The sequence below is a fragment of the Dama dama genome, chromosome 22 (assembly GCF_033118175.1).
Source record: "Dama dama isolate Ldn47 chromosome 22, ASM3311817v1, whole genome shotgun sequence".
Lineage (NCBI taxonomy): Eukaryota > Metazoa > Chordata > Mammalia > Artiodactyla > Cervidae > Dama > Dama dama.
Window position 1 is genome coordinate 13,943,705 of NC_083702.1, and position 12,291 is coordinate 13,955,995.

General features: G+C 48.2%; 1 protein-coding gene and 1 long non-coding RNA gene across 8 annotated transcripts in view; one reads left to right on the forward strand and one right to left on the reverse strand.

Moving 5' to 3' along the window:
* Nucleotides 1–12,291, reverse strand: part of CRACR2A (calcium release activated channel regulator 2A) — a 147,593-nt gene that overhangs the window by 112,563 nt on the left and 22,739 nt on the right. For 4 of the 6 annotated variants that reach the window (XR_009689736.1, XM_061124715.1, XM_061124710.1 and 1 more), the window contains exon 1: nt 1,205–1,373. The exons of 1 other annotated variant lie outside the window; for it this stretch is intronic. The gene's annotated coding sequence lies outside the window, so the exon portion shown is untranslated. Of the gene's footprint in view, nt 1–1,204; nt 1,374–10,410; nt 10,529–12,291 lie in introns of those variants that run through there. One more of the 6 variants, XM_061124711.1, reaches the window with a different exon arrangement.
* On the forward strand, nt 621–4,739 carry LOC133043646 (uncharacterized). 2 transcript variants are annotated; one of them, XR_009689737.1, is made up of 3 exons: nt 621–792; nt 3,500–3,806; nt 3,945–4,739. It is a non-coding gene; the product is annotated as an uncharacterized LOC133043646 (long non-coding RNA). The 2 variants fall into 2 exon arrangements; XR_009689738.1 differs by having other exon boundaries at nt 626–792; nt 3,583–3,806.

Below are 12,291 nucleotides of genomic sequence, written 5' to 3' on the forward strand. Positions count from 1 at the left end.
TCCTGGGCTCTGATCTCCACGGGGACTCCCACCCCTGGACCCTTCCTGCCGCTAATTCTGGAGCCACTAATTCATCCAGGGTTCTTCCAGGATTGGCTCCCAACAAGGTCACTGTGTTGACCATGGACAGAAGTATGGAGCAGAGGGCTTTCCCACCTGCTGGAGTGTATGTATGCACACACACACGTACACACACATGCACGCACACCTAAGCCAGAGCGTTTTTACACCTGCTGGAGTGGGCTTCCCAGGTGGAATTAGTGGGAAAAAAACCCCACCTGCCAATGCAGGAGACAAAGACACCGGTTCAATTCCTGGGTGGGGAAGATCCCCTGGAGGAGGGCATGGCAACCCACTCCGGTATTCTTGCCTGAAGAACCCCATGGACAGAGGAGCCCGGCGGGCTACAGTCCATGGGGTCACAAAGAGTTGGACATGACTGAAGCGACTTAGCAAACGTGCAGCATGGAGTGTATATATGCACACACATGTGCCCATGTATACACACGCGCACACACATGGCATACACATGCACACAGAGACACACACATGTGCACACACACCTAGGCCGGAGGCAGCAAGGCTGGCTGAGTCACGCAGCCAGACCACAGCTCAAGCTCGACCAGGGAGGAAGTGACGCCCCATTTCCTGACCATCCTCTGCTCTGAGAGGTTCTCTTCTGTCTCTTTGTCTTTCTGACCCCGTCCCTCCCAGGGCTTTGTTTTCACTCAGGACAACAGCCTGCTGCATCCTGGCCCCGCGGCATGGACTCCCGGCAGCCCTGAGCCCCAGGTGAGGACTCATAGCTTCTAGACCTGCCGTCCTGGACTAGGCAGCTCACCTCAGTCTCCTCATCCATGAAATGAAGAGGCTGGGTGTGGCGACAGGGCCCTTGAGGCCCCTTCTGATCTCAGCCCCGGGGCTTCTGGCCCTCCTCCAGCCCCCACAGGGCTCAGAGCAGCGGCGGGGACCGGGCCAGGCCTGGGGACGGGGCTGGGGCGCCCAGCTGCTTCCTGGGCTCACGCCTCCCTCGGAGTGCCCTGTGCTGCACACACTCCCCGCCCCCTCGGCGGGGCACCCAGCAGGAAGCACCACCACCCAGCAGGCAGCCAGGCAGGGGGCCTGGAGCGCCCACCCGCTCCACACCTCCCTCTCCCCTCCCCTGCCCCCTTCTTTGCCCCCTCCCTCCCTCCTCCAGACCCACCTGCAGCTGCCTCCTTCTCAGTCTCCAAGCGACACCACTGCAGGCCCACAGCTTTCAGGCTCTGCCTGACCCCCCTGCCCCCAGCAGCTGGACTGGCCCCCAGGGGCAGAGGTGGGAGTGGTGCCAGGAGCCGCTGCCCTCTGGGAGCCCTCCAGGATCTGCCTGCGCGCGTGTGGGGCCGGCAGGCAGCAACCTCTGACTGCCCTGCGGGGAAGCCTGGGTGGCGAGGGCGGGGCTGACGTGGCCTGCCTGACTGGTCGGGCTTCCTGGGCCCCTCTGTTCCGGAGTCCTGGAGGCCTGCTGCCCCATTCCAGGATGTTTCCAGGACTTTCTCTAGAGGTGGATATCTGTCCCAGGACTTTCTCTAGAGGTGGATATCTGTCCCAGCCTTGCCCTCAGACTGGAAGAAGACACAGACGAGGGGTGTGTGTGTTTGTGTGTGTGTGTGCTCAGTCGCTCAGTCATGTCCCACTCTTTTCTGATCTCATGGACTGCAGCCTGCCAGGCTCCTCTGTCCATGGAACTATTCAGGCAAGAATATTGGAGTGGGTTGCAATGCCCTCCTCCAGGGGAATCTTCCCCACCCAGGGATCAAACCTGCATCTCCTGCATGTCTCCCTGAAAACCTGCACCATCCAGGGCCCCCCCCACCAGCTGGTATCTCTGGGGGTTTTGTCCTTTATAGTAATACTTCTCTACCTCTTCTGTGGGCATGAGTGCTTGTGTAATAAAAAGCATCCAATTAATAAAGCATTAAATATTAATAAATCTTCATAGGCCCCCTGAGGCAGTGGGGCTGAAGGATGACCCTGACCCTGTGCATGAGACCGTCCACGCACATGAGCTAACTTCCCAGCCTCACAGCCTCTCCAAAAACACCCACACGCAGCCCGTTTCCGCAAACTAGCTGCTGCCCCCACCAGCTGCTGGCGCTCTTGCTTTGCCTGGAGTCCACGTTCCCATCCTTCTCTGCTTGCAAAATCCTACCCAGCCATCCCAGCCCCACCGAAATGCTCCCTTCCCAGGGAATCTGTCCCCAGACACTGGCCCCAGCAGACTCCCTGCCCCTTCCTGATGAACCCCTGCCTGGTTCCTTGTCTGGTTTGTGGATTAGCATCCTCTGTCTCCCCCCATTTCTGCTCTCCTCCCCTCCACACTCAGCCCTGTTCCAGGAGGGACAGAAGTAAACACTTACTGAGAGGCTGTCATAAATTGCTATGTGCTGTACTTGCTTTGGGGCTTTGCAGGTGGCTCATCGGTAAAGTCTCCTGCCAATGCAGGAGACTGAGTTCGATCCCTGGGTCAGGAAGATCCCCCAGAGGAGGAAATGGCAATCCACTCCAGTAGTCTTGCCTGGGAAATCTCATGGACAGAGGAGCCTGGTGGGCTACAGTCCATAGGGTCACAAAGAGTTGGACACGACCGAGTGACTGAACACCCATGCATGTATTGCTTCTCCATGAAACCTGGGTACCACTGACTCACGGCCTCCCCCACCCCACCTCGTACCCCAGCAGCATGGTGGCACCAAAGCCCTGGCCACCAGTGGTTCAGAGGGCGGTCAGGCCTCCCTCGCCCTCCTTCTGACGCCCCCGCCCCGTCACTGGGCTTCTGCATCCCTGTTACGGGGCATGCCTGCTTGCATCAGCCCCAAGGTCAAAGATGGTTGTGTCCGTCTCTGAGTCTCGGTGCCATTTCAGCACACAGGTTGAGGGCTGGCGGTTCAGAGAGCACGGCCAGCTGCACGGGTGGCCTGCCCTCCTCCCAGCCCCTTATCATCAGCATCCGAGGATTGGAAGGGCTCTTGGCGATCACATGATGTGAAATCTACCCATCCCCGTTTTTTAGAAGAGAAAACGGAGGCCAGAGAGATCAGGGGCATCAGAGGGAGCAAGGTATGGGAGGAAGGTGGCTGAGACTCCTGGGACACCAGCCCTGCTTTCTTGGTGATGCAGGAAAGCAGGGAAAGCCTGGAAAGGTGGGGTGACCCTGCTGGGGTGGAGCACTTGGACCTGAGTACTGTGAGTGGGGAGAGCAGTCAGTGGGCTTGCAGGGCACAATGCCAGGAAGGGGTGCTCCCCTCTTCCTGAGCACCCCCCTCTAATCCTCACACCCTTCTCCTGGCGTCTCTGTGTTCTCTTGCCCATGAGCTGCTCTCAACTGTAATGGGAGGCCAGTTCCTTAGGCGTGGCACCCAGGGGAACAGTGTGGAGACATTCCCTGTTCCAGTACAGATATTTCCTGCTGGCCTTTCTTCCTTATTACGAGCGGCTATGATTATAGAGTTTCCAACAGGTGGAGGCCAACAAAACAAACAGACCTTTCAATATTGACTCTCCCGGGCTCCACAGAAGGCTATCATCTGTCCTGCCTCCCAGAGCCTCGCCAGCAAAGGCGAAACCAAACAAGATGGTCAGAGCGTGAGAGGGCTGGGCACGCTGCCCATGAAGCAGACTCCAGAAGCGATGGCCCTGGGTTTCCACACTGTCCACCTTTCTCCTGCTGGATCACCTGGCCTTGGTGGGAAGGAGACATTTTCTCTAAGATCTCAGGGCCCAATTCAGGTTGCATGATCATCACTGGGCTTGAAAAAGAAAAGAAGGTAGGGAAATAAAGTCTCCTTGGGGATGCCTCTGAAAGCCACAGGCTTCCTCTAGAGAATTCACAAACCTAGAGTCCTTTAGAGCGGGACAAGTAAGATTTCACTTCCTTGTGAGCCATGACTTTTTACTCTCTCCAGCAGCAAGAGTGAACTTCATCACTCAGATGGTGTCATGGTTAAAGAACCAGAAGAGAGCTAAAAGCAGTGCCAACCCCATGATCGTAGACGATGTAACTATGGTCCAGGATGACTTGATCAAAGCTGTGGGGATGGGATTCCTCCTGGGCTCCACTGTAGGACTGCATCCGGTCCCCAGGTCTTGAAAGTGGCCTCTCAGGGACTTCCCCCGTGGTCCAGTGGCTGAGACGCCACACTCCCAAGGCAGGGGGCCTGGCTTCGATCCCTGGTCAGGGACGTATTAACAGATTCCGCAAACTGCGACTAGAGAGCCCACATCGTTCCGTGAACACCCTGCATGCCAAAACCAAGACCAGGTGCAGCCAAATAGATGAAGAAATGCTGTCTTTCCGTGGTGTACATGTACTGCAACTTAGATATAGTGTATTAACATGGATAAATGGAATCCAGAAAGATGGTACTGATGGACATATTCACAGGGCAGCGGACATAGAGAACAGTCTTGTCAGAAGGAGAGGGTGGAACAAACGGAGAGCGTAGCGTGGAAACACACACACTACCGCGTGTAAAATAGACAGCCAGGGGAATGTGCTGTATGATGCAGGGGGCGCAACCTCGTGCTCTGTGACAACCCAGAGGAGGTAGCCTGGGGATGGGGGGTGGGAGCGCGGTTCCGGAGGGAGGGGACGTATGTACACCTATGGCTGATTCATGTTGCTATATGGCAGAAGCCAACACACTATTGTAAAGCAATTCACCTCCAATTAAAAATAAATTAAAAAAAAATTTTTTTAAGCAGCGTCTGAGAGACAGAGTGCCTGGTGCTCCCTTGTCTGATATACTAATGTCTTCTATCAGGAATTTCTGAAGCCCAAGTTTACAGAGCAAGGAAGGAAAATGCACCATAATGAGGCTGCTCCCTAAAGGATGGTAGAAGCTGTATCATTACTTCTGCTAAAAACAAATTTAAGACTCTACAATGAGTAATATATGGCTCCCCAAATACAGGAAAATATAGATAGAATGAGCTCCTTTGGGAGTGATGAAATTCATGTTTTATATCTACTATTTTGTTCTTTATAGAATGTTGGAGAAAGGAAAATATAGACAGTTTGGCCTCCTAATTTCACCTTGTCGGGTGCACATACATACACACAAAACCCAACCCCAGTGCCCTGGCCTGGCTGTTGATGTAATAAATAAGGAAATAAGAAACTCTACTCCATAGAAGGTTTTCCAACCTAGAGTTTTGTGGCATCAACCAGATTCTAAGCACAATGAGCAGGAAGAAAATCTGTTGCCAGTGAGGTTATGAGATGGCTCCAAATTATTTCTGTCTTCCACCATCCAAAGTTTGTCAACAACATCATCATTTTGGGAAGATGTTTTGTTTGGGTGCAGGAAAAGAAGCTTGATTTTTCTAAGCTGGTGTTCTCAATCAAGAATAAATTTTAGACATCAAAAATGATACCAGCTGACAATTTGGAATTTGAGAGGATAAAAGCTGAATGACCTATTTTTTTAAAGTGATAGTCATCTCTTGACCCATTAGAAAAGAGAAAATAAGACACAACCGTATAACATTGTTTTAGGAAAAACAACACAGAGGCTATAAAACAGCTCACTAGACAGTAATTAAAGATCAAAATTGTTGTAGGATTTCGCTACTGACTCAAGAGGTTGCAAGTCCTCCTAATTTCTGTGGACTTCCTCGGGAGTGACTTTGGCCTCCCCATAGTCTCTTTTCCTGGTTTATGCCCTGAGCTCAGGTTTTCTCACCTCTTTCTGGGCGATACCCTTGACTTCATACTTTTATTTTCTCCTGCACCCAATACTCCCTACAAAGGATAGCCAGATGATGACAAAGGCAAAGCACAGTCTAGACTGCCCATTTTCTGCACGCACACACACACACACACACACACACACACACACACCTTCAATGGGTACCTCTTCTGTGCTTTCAGAATAAAATCCAAAACCTTTAGTGTGTGTGCTCAGTCATGTCTAACTCTTTTCAACCCTTTGGACTACAGCCAGCCCAGCTACTCTGTCCATGGGATTTTTCAGGCAAGAATACTGGAGTGGGTTGCCATTTCCTCCTCCAGGGGATCTTCCTGACCCAGAGATCAAACCCAGATCTCCTGTGTCTCCTGCATTGGCAGGCAGATTCTTTACCACTGACCCATGGGGGGAAACCTTTAGCCTGGCCTTCAAAGCCCTCAGCACCTGTGAGCCTGCTTCCTGGGGCTCACCCCCAGCAGGCCGTTGAGAGCACCTTGTTGGGACTCCAGCCACAATGTTGTGTTAACTTTGCTTCCCCACTCAAAGGGCCCTCCTTACTGTCTCTGTCCAAAGTTCAGGGCCAGATACAGCTCTCAAAGGAAGGCCTCGCCTTCATCTCAGGACTGGGAGGAGCATCCTTGCCCCGCCCGGACTCCCAACCACATCTCCCAGAGACTTGATCAACCCCGCTGCCTTAGAACCAGTTTATTTGTGGAGTCAGTGCCAGGGAGGGGAAGAGAGGCAGAAACGAAATAACTTTCACCGTGAGCAAGTCACAAAGTCTCTCTGATCTCATTTCCTCATCTGTCCAATGTCCTTAAAGAAGGACCGATCCAATGAAGTTGTCTTGGGTGGGGGTAAACTTGATAATTCACGTAGATAGCGCCTAGTCCACAGCCTGGGACTAAGTCAGGGCTCACAGTGGTAGCATGACAGAACACAGGAGAGAGAGGGAGACAAAGGAAGAAAGGCAGGGTCGGGGGTGGGGTGAGGGTAGAAAGAAAGAGGAGGGAAGGGGAGGGAAGAGAAGGAAGAAAAAGAAATCAATGACCTTCTTTTTCTACCAGAGTCAAAGAACTTGCTGCTTCATAGAAGAAAATATACACATACATAACCTTCCTTGGAGAGAAAATTTGACATAAAAATGCCATCAAGATCAGGGAAAGGGTGAAACCAATTAATCTTCTGAGGTCCACTGTGTATATTTATGAGCTGAATTCTATTAGAAACTTAACATCTTCAAAATGGCATCACCTTGTCCACTCCCATTGCTTGTCTGCTAAAGAAACGGGGCAGAGGGCAAGGACTGGTCAGTGGCAGGGTCCAGATTGGAAATCTTTCAGCCCAGAGCTCCAATCTCCCCAAACATCACATCACCAGTCTTGGAAAACACACAATAAAAACCTCCCGCCCGGAGGGGAACTTTCAGCATGAGAATAGGAAGAGTTTGATAAACGCTTTCTCCAAAAAGCAACTATAAAGCTTGGTCAGAACTGTCAGAAACAACCATTTCAGCCCTCTGGAAATTGGTTGAAAACACACAAACTGAGACATGTTTGTTCGTGAAAACGACTGAATTTGTGTTCTTGCCTGGAGCTGTTCCCATCCCCCGCAGTTCTGCTGTTTGATGACTCCACCAGGGCAGGTTGGGAAAACCAAGCAGCGCTTTGTCACAGCCAGAGTGGTCTCTCTTCATTTGGAGGTGTCAGTTTAAATGGCAATCTCAGAAACAAGGGGACAGGGAGGGCTGGCAGCTCTGAGAGCTTGAAATTGGGGAGCAACGGACCAGTGATGACCTGGAGATTTAAAGGGAAATTGAGGGAGGTGAACCAGCCCTGGGGAGATGGATAAACCCTCCACATGTCATGGGCTGACCGAGGTCACAAGCACTATATAGACAGCAGCAGCCCATGCCGCCCACACAGCCCTGGTCAATGGAACCTGCTCACACGCACAGTGGAGATGCAAAGGCTTGATGGAAACAGAAGCCTTGGCAGACTTGGGGGCAAAAAAGACCTGTCCATTTGAATGCACTGCCCAGCTCAGTCTCAGATTTATCAGTCGAGAGTGGCGGTCTTATTGGCCCATGGCATTTCAGCTATAATATATATTTTATAACTGAATCACTTTGCTATACACCTGAAACTAACACAACCTTGTAAATCAAGTTATATTTCATTTAAAAAATAAATAAAGGGGGGAAAAGATAAAGTTCTGAAGGGCATAGCCCAGAGACTAAGGTGCATGAAAAGGTTGAGACTTTTATCATAAGATTATATAGGATGCTTCCCCTCCCCAGCACTTTACCACCACCATCCACATAACAGGATCCTAACAGTAGGTTTCAACCAAAAGAGCAGAAAAACACAAGGAGGAGCTCATGTAGCAGGAGCTACAGAAATTTTAAGATGTTTCAAACTAAATGAAAAGGAAATATACCTTATCAAAATTTGTCGAATTCAGTGAAAGAAGTGCTTAGATGGAAATTATAGGATTAAACGCATATATTAGAAAAGAAGAAGGATCAAAAATCAATAACCTAAGTTTTCATCTTAGGAAACTTCTAGGAAAAGAGTTAATTAACTCTGAGGTAAGATCTTAATAAATGAAGATGAAATAGTCATGGATTGGAAGACAATGTTGTTAAGATGTCATTTCTCTCTCAATTGATTTTTTGGTTGAAATGACAAGTTGATCCTAAAATTGCATATGGAAAAATGCAAAGATCTAGAGTAGCCAAGAAAATTTTGTAAAAGAAGAAAGAATATTGGAGGGTTTCCACTGCATGATTACAAAATATATTAGGAAGCTTCAGTGATCAAGGCAATGTGATATTGGCATTAAGACAGGTGTATGGATTACTGGAACAGAATTAAAAGTCCGGAAATAAAACTTTACATTTATGATCCACTGACTGTCAACTAAAGTAACAAGATAATTCGATGGAGATATTGTCATCTTTGCAGCAATAGGAGCTGGGATAAGGGATATATACAACCTAGATCCTTCTCTCAATCATGCATAAAAATTAACTCAAAATGGGTCATAGTGCTAAGTAAAAGAGCTAAAATTATAAAACTGGTAGAAGAAAACATAGGAGAAAAATCTTGTGAAAATCTTTATGGCTCCAAAACAAGAGTCACTAAAAAATGGATAAAGTGGGAAGGTCATCTACACACTGCTATATTTAAAATGGATAACCAACAAGGATCTACTGTGTAGCAGGTGGAACTCTATATTCAATGTTATGTGGCAGATAGGATGGGAGGGGAGTTTGAGGGAAAATAGATACATTGTATACATATAGCAGAGTCCCTTTGCTGTTCACTTGAAACTATCACAACACATCACCTATACCCCAGTACAAAATAAAAAGTTTAAAGTTTGGAACAAAAAAAATAAAAAAAAACAAAAAACAAAAAAACCTTTGTGCTTCAACAAATAACCTTAATAAATGGAAAAATCCAGCCATAGATTGGGACAAAATATTTGCAAAACATGTACTTGATAAAGGACTTGTATCCAGAATACAAAAAGAACTTTTACAACTCAATAATAAGACAACCCACTTTTTAAAAAAATTCCTGGCAGGAATGAAAATGGTATATCTACTTTGGGAAAACGGTTGTTTCTTTAAGTGAAACAAAAAGTTACCCAAACCCTGCAAATTCACTCTAAGGAATCTACCCAAGAGAAAGGAAGACATGTTCTCACAAAGACTTGTAAGTGAATGTTCACAGCAGCATCATTGATAATCACTTCAAACTGGAAATAATCCACATGCCTACCAGCTGCTGAATGGATAAACTCCATGTGGAATATCCACGCAGTAGAATACTATTCAGCCATAGAAAGGAATGAGATACCAGTGCTTATTACAGCACTGATGAGCCTAAAAAATCATGCTTCAAGAAGCCAGTTGCACAGTCTATGTATATTATATGATTCATTTATATTAAATGTCCAGAAAAGAAAGATTACAGATAGAAAGCAGATTCATGACTACCTGGACTGAGGGGTGGGAGTCGGTGTTGACTGCAAATGAACTTGATAGAAATTTTTAGGATGATGGCAAAGTTCTCAGACTGGCTCATGGTGATGGTTGTACAACTCTATGCATTGACTAAAAATAATTAAATCATATACTCACAAGGAGTGAATTTTAAGGTATGTAAATTACACATCAATAAATCTGTAAACATAAAGTCTGATGCTCAGGGTCAATTCAGCAAGAGAGATGAGCCCTTTGGAAGATGACAGGAGAGACAGACAACAAGGACAAACAACAATATCCCGCAATGACATAAATTCCCTCTCCCTCCCCCTGGACCACCCTGGCTGACTGCAGGTGGGCCCGGCCGTATCCAGTCCTGGTCAGGTCACGCCTTTCCTGTGGTCCAGTGTCCCTGGACTCTTGGCTTTCACTGTCATGAGCTCTGGGACATGATGCCAGGTGTCAGCCACCTGCTCAATACTTTAGAGCATCACAGGATGGTGGCACTTCTGTTACCGGTGACAGTCCACATGGATTTATTATAAATCTAACAAAGATAAATATGTATCTACAGTCTTGGCCTTTATACACTCAAAAGAACTAAAATGTACCTTAATACTCTATACTTGCTTAAGTTGGTGACACTTTCTGTCCCACTAAGAATACTTACAAGCACTTAAAACATACCTGATGCTTGTCCCCCAGGAAGGAGTGTGTGTGTGTGTACATTCTGGTAAACTTAGGTGGAAGATGAGGCCTGGAGATGTAGTCATCTGATGTTTCTAGTTTTAGTTGAGGGACACATCTGTGAAGGAATGAAAGGAATGAAAGGTGATGTTATCACTTCCTCTGCCAACTTTGCCGCTTTTAGTTTTTTCTTTCCTTTTTTTTTTTTTAAAGGAGAGAATTTCACTGGGGATGCAGCTGGCTTCTTCCGAAGAGAGATCAAACCAGCACATTTCCTGCTCTTGACTTTCTCATTTACTCTGGACTCCATCACCAGCTGAGTTTTCCAAAATTCCTTAACTGCTCATTTCTTGATTCACATTCATTTCACAACAGATGTTTATGGAGCTCCTAGCTTGTGCAAAAGGCTCTCTCAGATACGAGATGGGGCTATGGAGGTGGCGGAGAACGGCCCATCCTTAGAGAGTTTACAATCTAATCACAGCAGGAGGCAAACAAGGTACCTACAAATACCTAAAGTAGTCACTAACGTGGTCACAGTGATGCCAACTCAGCCATCAGGGCATAGAGGAAGGAGAAATCTTTGAGGGGAAGAGCCAAGAAAGTCCTTTATGGAGAAAGTGTGGCTGAAATCAGGCCTTAAGGATGGATGTAACTGTGAGTGACAGCTGCCGGACCACAAGGAAAGATACGTGCCTGGAAGATGCGGCTTTCAGAAATGGTGTATGTGAGCAAAGGACCATATCGTTTTGCTAAAACACAGAATAAGTATCAGGGAGCAGCAGCACATGTATTTATGAATATAAGTTGGAGTCCAATCACATGGGACATGACTCCCAGGGAAGATCTTAATTCATTTCTGGACGTGCAATGTGAACCTTCTATGACTCAAAAGACACTGAAATGATGAAGATGCAGACTCAGGCTCCACCCTGACCAGATCCATAAGTCAAATCCAGAGAGCATCCCCCTATGGTCACAAAATATGGATGGCTGTCCTGGGTAACTCTTAGGCTCCATCCAGCCTAAGACTGAAGCTCAGTGGGCCCCAGCAGGCCATGAATGGGAAATGAACTCTTGTCTCTTGGGGCCTGGGGTGGCCAGAGCCATGTATGGATGTCGGGGATAAGAACTGGCCTGCCGGAGAGATGCCCTGGGCGTGGTTTACTCAGAAGTCCGTCTCTTCTGCAGCTTTGAAAGTGAGGATGGCCTTCCTACATCTGTGGTCTCTCGTGTTTCAGGTACCAGGCAGGCTGGTCCCCACTGCTAGCACAATGGGAGGCCAACAGCGTGTGTGTGCCCGCACTGCTTCAAGATCTATGCAAGCGCTATTAATTCCACTGTTCCAGACAAAGGTTCTTAAGTGGAGTAACCAGGCAGCCTCAGGCAGGTTGTCAGAAGAGTTTAGAAGGCTGACAAATATGCGAAGTCTTTACCGGCTCTCCTCTGGGGGGGTCATTCCCTGGACAACTTGGGCTGCCGCTGCCATGAATACAAAATTCCTTCTGAGGCCAGAAGTCCTGTGACAGGAGCAGAAAGGGAAGAGGAAGGGCCAGGGTTCCTATCTCAGAAAGAGGGTTGGAGGGATGGGAGACATAGATCAGACAACTGCCTTTCAGAGTCTCAGGTATGGTGAGGGTGGCTGGGAGGAGGCTGGGAGAGTCATTAAAAGCACAAAATGCATGTCTTGCTAAAGGTACTCACTGCTGCGTAAATCCCACAGCAACAGCTAGATCAGCCCCAAATGCATAAGGATAAGGCTGGCCACCGACTGTGACAGCTGGACAATTAAGCTCAGTTAATACAGAGACAAGGACCAGCCAGCAAGGCCCAGGCCACCAGCATTCTGAAGAAGCTGAGATCAGATTCCAGGGTGCTCAG